This window comes from Sceloporus undulatus, chromosome 5 (assembly GCF_019175285.1).
Source record: "Sceloporus undulatus isolate JIND9_A2432 ecotype Alabama chromosome 5, SceUnd_v1.1, whole genome shotgun sequence".
Classification (NCBI taxonomy): domain Eukaryota; kingdom Metazoa; phylum Chordata; class Lepidosauria; order Squamata; family Phrynosomatidae; genus Sceloporus; species Sceloporus undulatus.
This window is the reverse complement of record NC_056526.1, coordinates 103,797,361-103,809,331: the sequence shown is the minus strand read 5'-3', so window position 1 is coordinate 103,809,331 and position 11,971 is coordinate 103,797,361. Positions and strand designations below refer to the sequence as shown.

General features: G+C 40.3%; 1 protein-coding gene across 7 annotated transcripts in view; it reads left to right on the top strand.

Moving 5' to 3' along the window:
* The first annotated feature begins 355 nt into the window (after positions 1-355).
* The window catches only part of PPARA (peroxisome proliferator activated receptor alpha), a 54,777-nt gene continuing 43,161 nt past the window's right edge, over positions 356-11,971 (top strand). For 3 of the 7 annotated variants that reach the window (XM_042468964.1, XM_042468969.1, XM_042468970.1), the window contains exons 1-2: positions 500-708; positions 8,003-8,131. The gene's annotated coding sequence lies outside the window, so the exon portion shown is untranslated. The other 4 variants (XM_042468966.1, XM_042468967.1, XM_042468965.1 and 1 more) reach the window with 4 other exon arrangements.

The window sequence follows — 11,971 nt, the reverse complement described above, 5'->3', positions numbered from 1 at the left end:
AGCTTTGCTCTTGTTGTGTGCTTGGGTTTTTGACTATCACAGGGGTGTGGTGGCAACTAGTCTCTTCAGAGGGAGGTTCGCCATGGCTTTCCCCCTGAGGCTGAGAGAGTGTGACCATGGTTTTCCTCTCTCTGAAGAGACTAGTTGCCAGCGTGGCCGTGAGGGGGTTTATGATGATGAACGTCTCTCAGCCCAACGTTGAAACCCCCTCAGCCCCGCTGGCCCCGCCCCCTTTCCCCGTTAACCAATAGCAACGAGGCAGGGAAGGAGGTGTGGAGGGGGCGTGGCCACAAGGGAGCGCGCGCGCACACACCTCCTTTCTCCCCCCGCGCGCGCGGCCTGACTTCCGGTACCTGTCACCCAGCAGCAGCAGCGCCCGCCCCAGAAGGAGCCTCAGCGCTGCTCTGACCGCACGCAGGTCCCTTGCTCTCCAGACCCGGACTTCAGCCTCCCCTCCTCCGCTGTCTTCGGACACGTGAAGCCCCACAGGTGAGGTTTCCGTCACGAAGGCGCGCTCCGAGGGAGCAGGAAGGCAGGAGTACGCCCTGGTTCTCGAGCGCTGGACTCTGGGAGGCCGGGGTTCGAATCCTGGCCGGGGGCTTGGAAGCCAGCGTCCGTGGGCGAGTCACGCAGCCTCAGCCGGGGCTCCTCTGAAGACACTGGCCAAGAACAGGACTCGAAGGCAGCCGACAGCAACAAGGACAGAAGGTGACCTTTCTTCTCCCTTGGTTGCATCCGCACTGAAAGAATAATCCGGTTTGGCAGCACTTGAACTGCTGTGGCTGAATGGTGTGGAATTCTGGGAATGGTCGAGCTTGCTTTCCTTCAGGGACAGATTCAACAGGTGTTGCAGCCCAGGAAGGAAACAGCTCCCAGCATGGTTGAAAGGAGAAGGTTTGGGAAAGTGTAAGAACAAGGAAAGGACCTCAGAACAGGGGATATTCCAGATAGATAGATAGATAGATAATATATACTGTACACATTTATGTAACTATATATTTAGGTGTGTGTATACGCACACACACACACACACATATATATACACATACACACAAGCATATATATACACACACACATATATGCATATGCATAGACACACACACACATATATATACACACAAGCATATATACACACACAGACACACATATATATGCATATGCATAGACACACACACATATATATACACACGAGCATGTATATACACACATACACATATATGCATATGCATAGACACACACACACATATATATATACACACAAGCATATATATATATACACATACACAAGTATATATATATATACACACACATATATGCATATGCATAGACACACACACACATATATACACACTTACAAATATATATACACATATACACACGAGATATACATACACACACACACACATATATATATATATATACATACATGTACCTATACAGACACATATTGAAAAGATGTACAGGAGAGAAATCAAATAAGAAATATAGATACAGTGAAATAGAAATAAGTTTTTATGGAAGGGGACTAAGAAAATCAGTACTGTATATGTATATATAATGCTAAAGAGGAAAGCAGTGACTAGAGTAGTGAATAATAGTTTTATATAAAGGTGAGATAAGTGAGATGAGTGGCAGAAGACAGAAGGATTGGCAACCTGTGGTTTTTTACTTTGGGAAGAGTGTTGGATGATGGAGTGGCCTTGTGATCTGCGCAGCAAGGCCCCTGAAGCTCAGTGAAGGCGCAGGTGGATTGTATTGATACGATTTTGCTGTAGAAAACAAATACAAATGATAGATGGGAACAAATCCCAGTCTGGCAGAATTCCTGCTTGTTTGGGGAAGTAGGAGGGCTGAAGAGGTGATTGAAGCCTTGGCATGGGCCTTGAATGGAAAGATGGGGTGCAGATTTAGTGTGTGGGTGTGTCTTTTTTCCCCTCCTTACTCACCAAAATGTAACCTAAAGTGTGTATAACTGGGTAGAAAGGGGGGATTTCTGCTTCTTCCTTTGTGTTCTGGCCTACCAATGAGGACCATAAACCTTGCAGCAGGAGTACTGTGTGCTTGCTTGTGTCACCTTGCAAGGCGAGGCACTCTCTAAAGTGGGGACCAGCAGAGGTTTTTTTGTCCCATGGCTCTCTAGCCAACATAATAACCAACAGATAGGAATTGGGCAGCCACTGCTGGGTCTAATGGCACTAATGTTTCTCATTTCATCTTGGTGAGGTGGTCCCCAAACTGTGTGCCCTTTAAGAGATTTTGGACTTCCGCTCCCAGAAGTTGGCCAATGGTCTGGGACTCTGGGAGCTGAAGTCCAAAATCCCTTAAAGGGCACAGTTTGGGACAATTATGACGATTATTTTTTTGGGGGGGAGTGATGTTCTAAAGAGATTTTCGTCCCAGAATATATACTATCCGTATTTTAGAGGTTATAGTATTTATTTAAAAATGCAAAGACATTTATACAGTGTAGATTTAATAAACATCAGATCACCCCACCTCCTCATTTCAGATCGATTAATCGGCAGTTGGAAGAGTGGATTCCTCTTCTTTTTGGCCTTTCGACTGTTCTTATACATTGAGAACCAGTGTGTGTCGCAGTTAAAAGGCTGGCTTTTACCTGGGGAAGTTCAGAGTTCACTGAAACCCACTGGAGATGTATCCACCTTGCAAAATTAAAGCAGGTTGGCACCATTTGAACCTCTGGAATCCTGGGATTTATAGTTAGATGAAGTATTCAACCTGCTCTGTCAGAGAGCTCTCACCAAACTACAAATCCCATGATTCTGTAGGGCAGTCATGGCAATTAAAGTGCTGTCCAGCTGCTTTATTTTTGCAGTGTAGACACAGCCTTGGTCACCTTGAGCTTACTCCCTCTCAACTATCCCATTGGATTCCTTGAAAGAGACGCAAATATGATAGGGAAACAAAACAGGTAAGAGTATTTTTATTGGATCATCTTTGTTGTGCGGTTACGTAAACTCTGGAGTTGCACAGTACAGGCATTAAGATGAAGTGAGAAATTGCAATTGGCCAATTTATTTTTTGAATAAGGCAGTGATGGGTTTTATGGATTAACTGTTTATTATCACACCTTTGGACTTTGTCTTAGGTGATGTCCTCGTATTTCTTAGCAATGCTGGTCATTGACCGCAACAATAAAGATTAATTGATTGCATTTCCTAGTTGCAAGTGTGTTGCAAAACAGAAACTTCCTGTAAATTCGTAGGTGAAGGCCTTTTTAATAGCGACTGTGAGCCAGTTGTGACAATACACAAGTAGTCAGAGCAAAACAGAAATGATTGTAGAAGCATAAAAGACATTTTTCTTCCAGTAATCCAGGCAGCAGGTCCTTTCTGTTAAATAGGAAAATGGTATATCAATAGTCAAGAGGTAATAGTCATGCGTACATTGAGAATCATAGAGTTGGAAGAGACTGCAAGGGCCATCCAGTCTAACCCCCTGCCATGCAGGAAATCCAAATCAAAGCATCCCCAACAGATGGCCATCTAGCCTCTGCTTAAAGACCTCCAAGGAAGGAGACTCCACTACACTCCAAGAAAGTGTGTTCCACCGTCTATATGCCATATTTGAATTGGTTTTTTCATTAATGTCTGAATTGTGGTATCCCCCCTGAATTGGTGGCAGTAGAGGTGTGTCCCTGTTGTGAACAGTTGAAACTTCCTATATCCACACAACATGAGGTTTTGATTGTACCAAAATTGGGATTTATTTCTTTGGGGGGGGGGGGGGGGAAAGCATGGTTTTGTCCCAACTTGCAAACCGGTTTTCTTCTCCCATGCTTTCCACTCTCTTCACTGAGCATCCTTGAAAACTGCAGTTCTAAAATTATTCAGGAGCATTGGAAGGAAATGAAGGTAGATTAAATAAACAGATATATCCTGTATTTTGAGCAGCAGTACATTTTATCTTTATGAATACCAATAATACCAATAATTTGGTAGCCCAACAATTCCTGGTGTTGCTTAGTGATATTCAGGTAAAAGACTTGAGAATAAAGTGCTCTTTCAGTTATTTGCACCGTTGCTGTGACACACACACATAAACACACATTCCTTCACAAAGAATTTTCAAGTTATAACTACATTTAGTACTGTTTTGATAGGTATAAATTGCACATTATAGTTATAAATTGGCATGCTATGATTGGAACCTCATTTCTACAATAGTTTTGCCCCAAGAGGTAAATCTGAATAAGACCAGGCTCACGTGGGATTTTTGTTAGTACTGTACTTTTTCTGCATTACATGGTTTATTATTCATGTCCCAGTAGCAAAAAGCAGTCTGTGAATCTGATACTGACTTTCCTTTCCATGACCCAGGCACACTGCCTATTTCTCTTTCTTCCCGCCCCCCTTTCCGTATTGGGAAAGGGTGGCATAGTTACTAGGGGACAGAGGAAGAAAGGTCGTGCCAAATTGCTTATACCCTGCTCTGTACTGTATTTCATTTGCTGCAATAATAAGTAAGAGTAGGGATTTTGGAATAGAGGATTTGTAGGGAAAGAGTATGTTAATCTTGTTTTGCTTTCCCTTCAAACATTAACTATTGGTTGTCTTTTTATCTTCGCCTTCAAAAAATTTGAAGGTTTTTTACGTTATAAAGTTGAGGTGGCAGAATAGCAATTACATTGATTGTATTGTAATCCTGATTTTATAAGGCCTACCATATACTGTATACTTGACTATAAGTTGACCTCTTAGATAAGTCGAGGGCAAGTTTGGGGGCCAAAATTATGGATTTTGATATGACCCATGGGTAAGCCAAATATAAAACTTGACTTGTAATGAAAGATGTAAAGGACGAAGTAAAGGAAAACTTACAAAATTCTAGCAGGCATAACTATTTGTGTTCATACTAAAGGCTGGATGGCTGAGAATAGAAGGGAGTCAGTGCTTCCAGGGCAGATTAAACTCTTGCATTTCACTATATATGCATTAAAATACAGTACTTACATTGACCAGTGGATAAGTCAACTCAGGTTTTTGGGGTCAATTTTTTAAACCTAAATTTCTAGACTTATACATGAGTATATACAGTATTTTAGGGATTACTTAGGGCATTGATGGTGAACCTTTTAGAGGCTGAGTGCCCAAACTGCAATCCAAAACCCACTTATTTATTGCAAAGTGCCATGTCCCTCTGGCTTTTTAGTAACAAACTCTGGCAAACTCTGTGCTGGGACGACGGCACATGTGTCCACAGAGAGGGCTCTGAGTGCCACCTGTGGCATGTGTGCCATAGGTTCACCATCACCGACTTAGGGACATGCAATGTAAGACCCTCACGTTGTTGTAGGACCTATCACTATTGACTGTGCCAGCTAGGGTTGCCAGTAGTTGCTGTCTAACGACAGCTGGAAGATCAGGAATTGACCAACCCATTATTATTGTAATTAATTAATTAATTAATATCCTGCCTTTCTCCTTATATGGGACCCAAAGCTATGTGAGACCATAAATAGATCCCCCCCCCCCACCCCAGACATCTGCCAGTCATCACTGGCTCTCTAGGCAAAACTTTTGTCAGCCCAAGTATCTAATTCTAAGTGTAAATGTAGCTATAAAACACCTTTTTAATGATCTGTCTTTTAAAATGATCTATGCTATCCTTAGTCCTTGAAATAGAATAAGAATAGAATTTTAGTTGCAAATTTAATATTTGAAATATTTTATTTAATATGGAATAGGAATTAATATAAATGTAATTTTTACTAATTTAGAATTTTATACCTTACAGCTTTTGAGTCTCCATTTGTTTTCCCCTTTGGGATGGGTGCGTAAGGGAGTGGATTTAAATCAGGTAATTATTTACTTTAGCTCTCTTGAGAGTAGGGTGTGTATTAATCTTAAAACAAGCATTTTAATATATGAAAATGAATTGTCTGCCTTAGGGGTGTGACTGATACTGCAAGGGCACATTATGGCACTATTCTGTTTGTGTACATTATATCATCAGAAATGTGGTATGAACTTATCTTTTGTGAGACAACTTTTGGACTTTAGAATGCAGTTACTGTTTAAAAACTGTCAGCTGGAAGCCTACTTCACTTCTAGGTCTGTATTTTGTATGTTGGTGTGGAATGAGTCATACTTTTTCCTCTTAGCATATAGAAGTTTGGGACATAAATATGTTTTTATTAAATGTATAAATCATAATTAAACATATAATTATTACTTGTAAAATACCCAGACATACCCTGTCTACTGTAATGGCCTTTAAACCTAAGTATTTACTTGGTTAAATAATATATGGTGGTTTGCTCTGATGATACAGACATATGACATTGATATCACTGGGACGTACATGCTTGTTTGTGTGTGTTTTAGGTATTGTGTGCAATTTGTGAAAGGTGTGTGCTGTAGTTGAGTAGTATAATGAGGAAAATACATAGTCTGGAACAATGCATGAAAATAAATAGCGGTGGTGGCCAAAGTCTGTAGGTGTTTGCAAGTGAATAAAGGTAGGATTTTTGCAGACATTTGTAAAGGTAACACTGGAATGCATTTGTAAGGTTTCATCTTTAGCCATATTGTTATTTTGGTTTTTAATCCGATCGATGCCTAAATCTTGGAGCAAGCAAAAGCGTAGTAAAAACGTAACATGTTGAAAAGACATGTACAGGTATTTTTGTAATACTGTGGTTGTGTTTGAACCATGTGGCTTAAAAATCAGTACAAAACCCAGTCAGATCTGTTGATTTTCATTTGAGTTCTCTGTTTTGGTTATCAGCCAATGGGATAATCATTCTAATTTCCCACCCTATTTGTACCTAATGTGTAACTTCTGCTTAGGTTACTACCTATTTTTACTTGGTACTTACTTTTGTGCTTTTAGCAGCAGCCAGACATGCAGTCAGAACTTTCTTTCTGACTTGTATCCATACCAGAAAGTTTCCTTGGCTTAATTTCTGTGAACCTGACTGCTGATAGAAGCACAGAGCTAGGGTCTAGGATGAGCATGGGAAATTGCCAGCTAGCATCCTGATTTGTTTACTTAGGTCCAAAACACATTGCAGAAATAATCCAGTTTGAGACCGCTTCAACTGCCCTGGCTCAGTGCAAGGGAATTCTGGGAACGTTATATAAAATGGGGGGGGGAGCCAAGGTTTGTTTTTGGAATTTATATATATATTAAAAATATTTTTAAGCTGTGGGGTAGAATCCGTGGATAAAAAAATCTGCGGATACGGAGGGCAAGCTGTACACTGTTATGGCTGCTTCCTGTGGAATTATGGTGTTTGTAGTTTAGTGAAGCCTAAGAGCTCTTTGGCTGAGAAATCTAAATGCCCCTAGCTAAACTGCAAATCCCAGGATTCCACAGGAGGCAGCCATAGAATTTAAAGTGGAATAATGCTCTTGGGGAAGGACACTATGCCCTTGCAAGACAACGCTTTCTGGGCTTCTCCTGAAAAAGAATTGACAGAAGGAAGGACTAGTGAGCAGTCATCTTCTGGATATAAGTGGATATTGAACACAAGTTTTAATTTGAAATGAAAAAATGACCGCTTATAGCGTGTTACATCCAGCTGTCTACTAGGACATTCCTTTCTGCTCCAAACAGCTGGGAAATTCTCAGGAGCAGATTTGGCTATGATATACATAGCAGGGCACAGGAAAGAATGGAATAGTCTTATTGCACGAGTGGATTATGTTCACAGAGTATTGAATGAAACCCCAAATGACCAACTAGCTTTTAATAATTTTAATTATAATATTAATAAAGTTAATCATTTTAATATGATTAAGTGAGAGATATTTCTAATAGTGGGGATATTTGGTTAAAATATGCATGTATGAGATACTATTTGCACAAAAATGCAGACGCTCTACTGAAGGCTTGTGGATGCTAATCAGCATGGTTTGTTACATATTAAAAGAGGAGCAGTAGAGTTACACCACTTTTAGATGGTTAATGCTATTGGAGCCATCTTTCCACAATCTGTTCCTCTGATACTCTCTTACTGTTGTTGTTTTTTTTTAAGTGAAAAGACTCGCTGTCCAGAATTCATGGTGAATCAAACATTAACAAGCAAGTGTTCCTACACAATGGAAGGGAAACATATTTTGGATACCATCCTTGCTTGCAGCCTTCAAAGACTCTATCAGAAATGGTAAGTAAAATTTGGAATGTGTAGATTATGCAAGCCACTTTGGAGAATGTCTTCAAAACATTAGGAGAAAAAACTACGGTATTAAAGATAATGCTAATTGTGTAGAACAAGAGCAGGCAGCACAAGATTTGGGAAGGCATGTCTCCCCACAAATTATTCTGGTCTCTCCCACCCCATTAAAAGTGAATCACTTGGGGAAGTGGGACATACCAAGATATCAGGGGTGTCATGGAGGAGGGGCTGTGGGTCTCACCAGGTGTTACCTTTAGGGGGGATGACACTACTGCTCCCCAAACGTTGCCTTTTGGCAGAAATGGGCTATGACATTCGCCCGTGTCCATCTAAAACACTGAAGAGATTGTGTTAGTGGGGCAAGGTTCAGTGGGAGGATTAAAGGGAGATCCCAGGATTTTTTCAATTTAAATTTTTATTTCTAAAAAAATTAAGTTTTTTTGTAAAAAATATAAACTTTTCAATTCTTTCAAAAAAATTTATTTTAAAACTTCACATTTTACCAAATTTTCACTTTAACTACATGAAACTATGTATGTGTGCATGCATTTAGGCTGTGTGTATGATACTGTAGTTTAAAGGTATAATTTTTATTTTGCTAATTGTTTATGTCGCAACTATTACCATTACATTCACTGACTATGGGAATTACGATTTATAAGTAACATTAGTACAAAATACATTACTAAGGCCTGTTACAGACTGCCAAAATAAAGCTGCTTCGGGTTTCTTTGGAGGTATGCTATTTAAATGATGCATGCATCCGAAGAATCCGGAAGCTTCACCAAAGCTGCACTCCAGTGCTTAGGAATGGAGTGTGGCTTTGGCGCGACCTCCGGACTCTTAGGACCCATGCATCATTTAAAAAGCATACCTCCAAAGAGACCCAAAGCAGCTTTATTTTGGCAGTCTGTAACAGGCCTAAGTATTCTGTATGGCGTGGCATGGGAGGAGGTCAATGGGTTGTGTGTGGCACTACGCGTTCCCACACCAGGTGATGCCAACCCTAGTGATGCCACTGCCAGATATACAATACATAAACAATTTAGGCACAAGACATTTTCAGATATTGTTGTGACTGACAATTTTCCCCTCTAAATTAATTTCCCCTGGGTTTTGTTTTTTCCCTGCTGTATATGTCTTCGCTTGTTTTCTTTAACCAACTCAAGTAATTTTCCTTGTGTAGTGCCCCTGCCTTCGATTGAGAGCCCTTGAGTTCTATGTGAGTTGATGGATAGCTAGTCCTGACACAGGATAAAGAATTGAACTAGATGATTTCTGGGCAGCTTCTAGGTCTCTACTAGAACCCTTAGGGGGAATAAGTGACATTCCAGGGCTTGAAAACTGACGATGCCCATCTTTGGAAATGACATCATTTTAGGGGAGCTGTAATATTTTGTAAGCCCTAAATTAGTCCTTCAGTCTTGAAAGATACAGGTAGAAAACAAATACCAAGCTGTGTCTGAGTGAGACTACTAGATCCTAATTCTCCCTTCTTTTTTTTCATTTTCTTTCATTTTTCTTGGGAATAAAGTTAGCAATCATTTCCAATGAAAGACTGCATACATATACATTTTCTTATAGTTCTTATGTCTACAATTGAATAACAGCATTATAATACTCTTGTAGTAAAAATTTAAAGGCTGAAATATTTACTATATAATTGTGTGTGTATTTAATAAATGAATGTATTACAATGTGTTTTATATATAGCCAGACAGTGATGCAAATCTGACTATTAAACCAAAATAGCAAGACAAAGAACAGTATTATTTACTTTGTTTCATACTTACAGCTAGGTTTTATATGACTTTCTCTCACTGTATATAAGAATGGAAAGAGTTATTCTCATAGTGGGGTACTGTACTGTTTAGTATTTTATTCGTGCAATAGATAAGTATGTATATACTCAAGGGAAGACCAGAAAGAAGCACAATATGAGTACAATAGCACTCTTCTGTTCATGCTGCTCAGCAACTAGTATACAGAAACATAGTAACATAGATACTGGAGGTGATGCATAGCCAGTATGACCACTAGCTACTAATTGCCTCAAGGCATTTTTAAAGTACCATTTGTGTCCAACTGGATATCTGGTCTTAGATTTTGAACACCCAGTGAAGACAAATAGACATGTACAAGGAACCAAGAACAGAAATTCAGATGGGAAGCGCCTGAAATGCACTGACTAAAGGCAAACAGACATACTGTATACAAATAAAAAAGAACAGAAATTTAGAAGTGAAGCTCCTGAAGTGCACTGACTAGAGCATGAAATTTCTGTGAAATGGAATAGTAACAGTAGAATATACAGCCAACTACTGGTCTTTCTGAAAATAATTAACAAATGCTCTCTTTGTACACCGCAGGGCTGTTTATGTGGCCTTTTGCCCCTCCAGACTTTCTAGACTGCTGCTGTTCTGGCTGTAAAAATGATGAATGGCCTGTCTGGAAGTGACCAGGACAAGCAATTAACCTTTTAAATAGATTGCAACCCTCCACTCTCATTTAACATCTAACAACTCAATTTTTCACAATCTGAAGAAAATTTCTGGCCAGTTTTGGTGATAAATTTGTAATTGCATTTGCAAGGCAGTATTCACTCCCTATTTTTTTATTTGCAGAGATTTTCACTGCATTCTATGTAGCAGAGAAGGTTCCACTTACTAATAATTTGAATGAATTAAGCACCCGGTACCAGTATCTTTAAAATGCCCTGGATAACCTTATCCACCAAGAATTTGTGTAATCTCCCTTTAGAGACATCAAACGTAGTAGTCGCTGTGGTAGCAAATTTTGTAGTATAATGGCAATACACTGGTACCCCGGGTTACGAAATTAATTCGTTCCGCTATTTCTTTCGTAAGCCGAAAATTTCGTAACCCGAAACGCTTTTCCCATTGAAAATAACTAATGCGTTCCAAGACCTCAGACTGAACCTGCAAGTCAAAACAAAGGCACAATAGAGGCCTATTAAGCTAAGTACCCTACAATACAAGTTGCCTGAGGCACTAAAGAGCTTAACAATGACTGGCAGGTCCATTCTAAAGTTTCTAAAGGATAAAGAAAAAAAGGTTTTTTCTTATCTTTGATGGTTCTGGCTTCTCAGAGACAGGCAGGAGGAGGGGGAGCTCTCAAATCATCACAGCCATGGCCAAAGCAACCAACCCCAAGGTGACACTCTCTGGCATCACACCCATGACCAAAGCAACCCCAAATTTAAAAAACCAACCCCATGGGCACACTCTATGGCCCACATCAAATCAAGGCCAGACTTGCAAAACTCACATCCCACATCCCACACTCTCAAATCATCACACCCATGACCAAAGAACCCCAGAACACAAACCCATAGGCCAGAAACCCCAAATCTGAACATGCAACCCCATGGTCAGGCCCATTCTAAAGGATAAAGAAAAAAAGTGTTGCTGGTCTTGGCATCTCAGAGTGAGGCAGGGGAAGGAGGAGGAGAACCTGCTCTCAAATCATCACAGCCATGACCAAAGCAACCCCAAATCTAAAAAGCAACCACACTCTATGGCCCACATCAAATCAAGGCCAGACTTTCAAAAGTCACACCCCACACTCTCAAATCATCACACCCATGACCATACCACCCCAGAACTCAAACCCAAAGGCCAAAAACCCAAAATCTGAACATGCAACCCCATGGTCAGTCCCATTCTAAAGGATAAAGAAAAAAAGTGTTTTTCTTACCTTTGCTGGTCTTGGCATCTGGTCCTGGCATGTCGGAGTGAGGCAGGAGGAGGAGGAGGAGGAGGAGGAGGAGAGGGGCAGCCCAAAAAGCCAAATTTAAACCAATTCAAG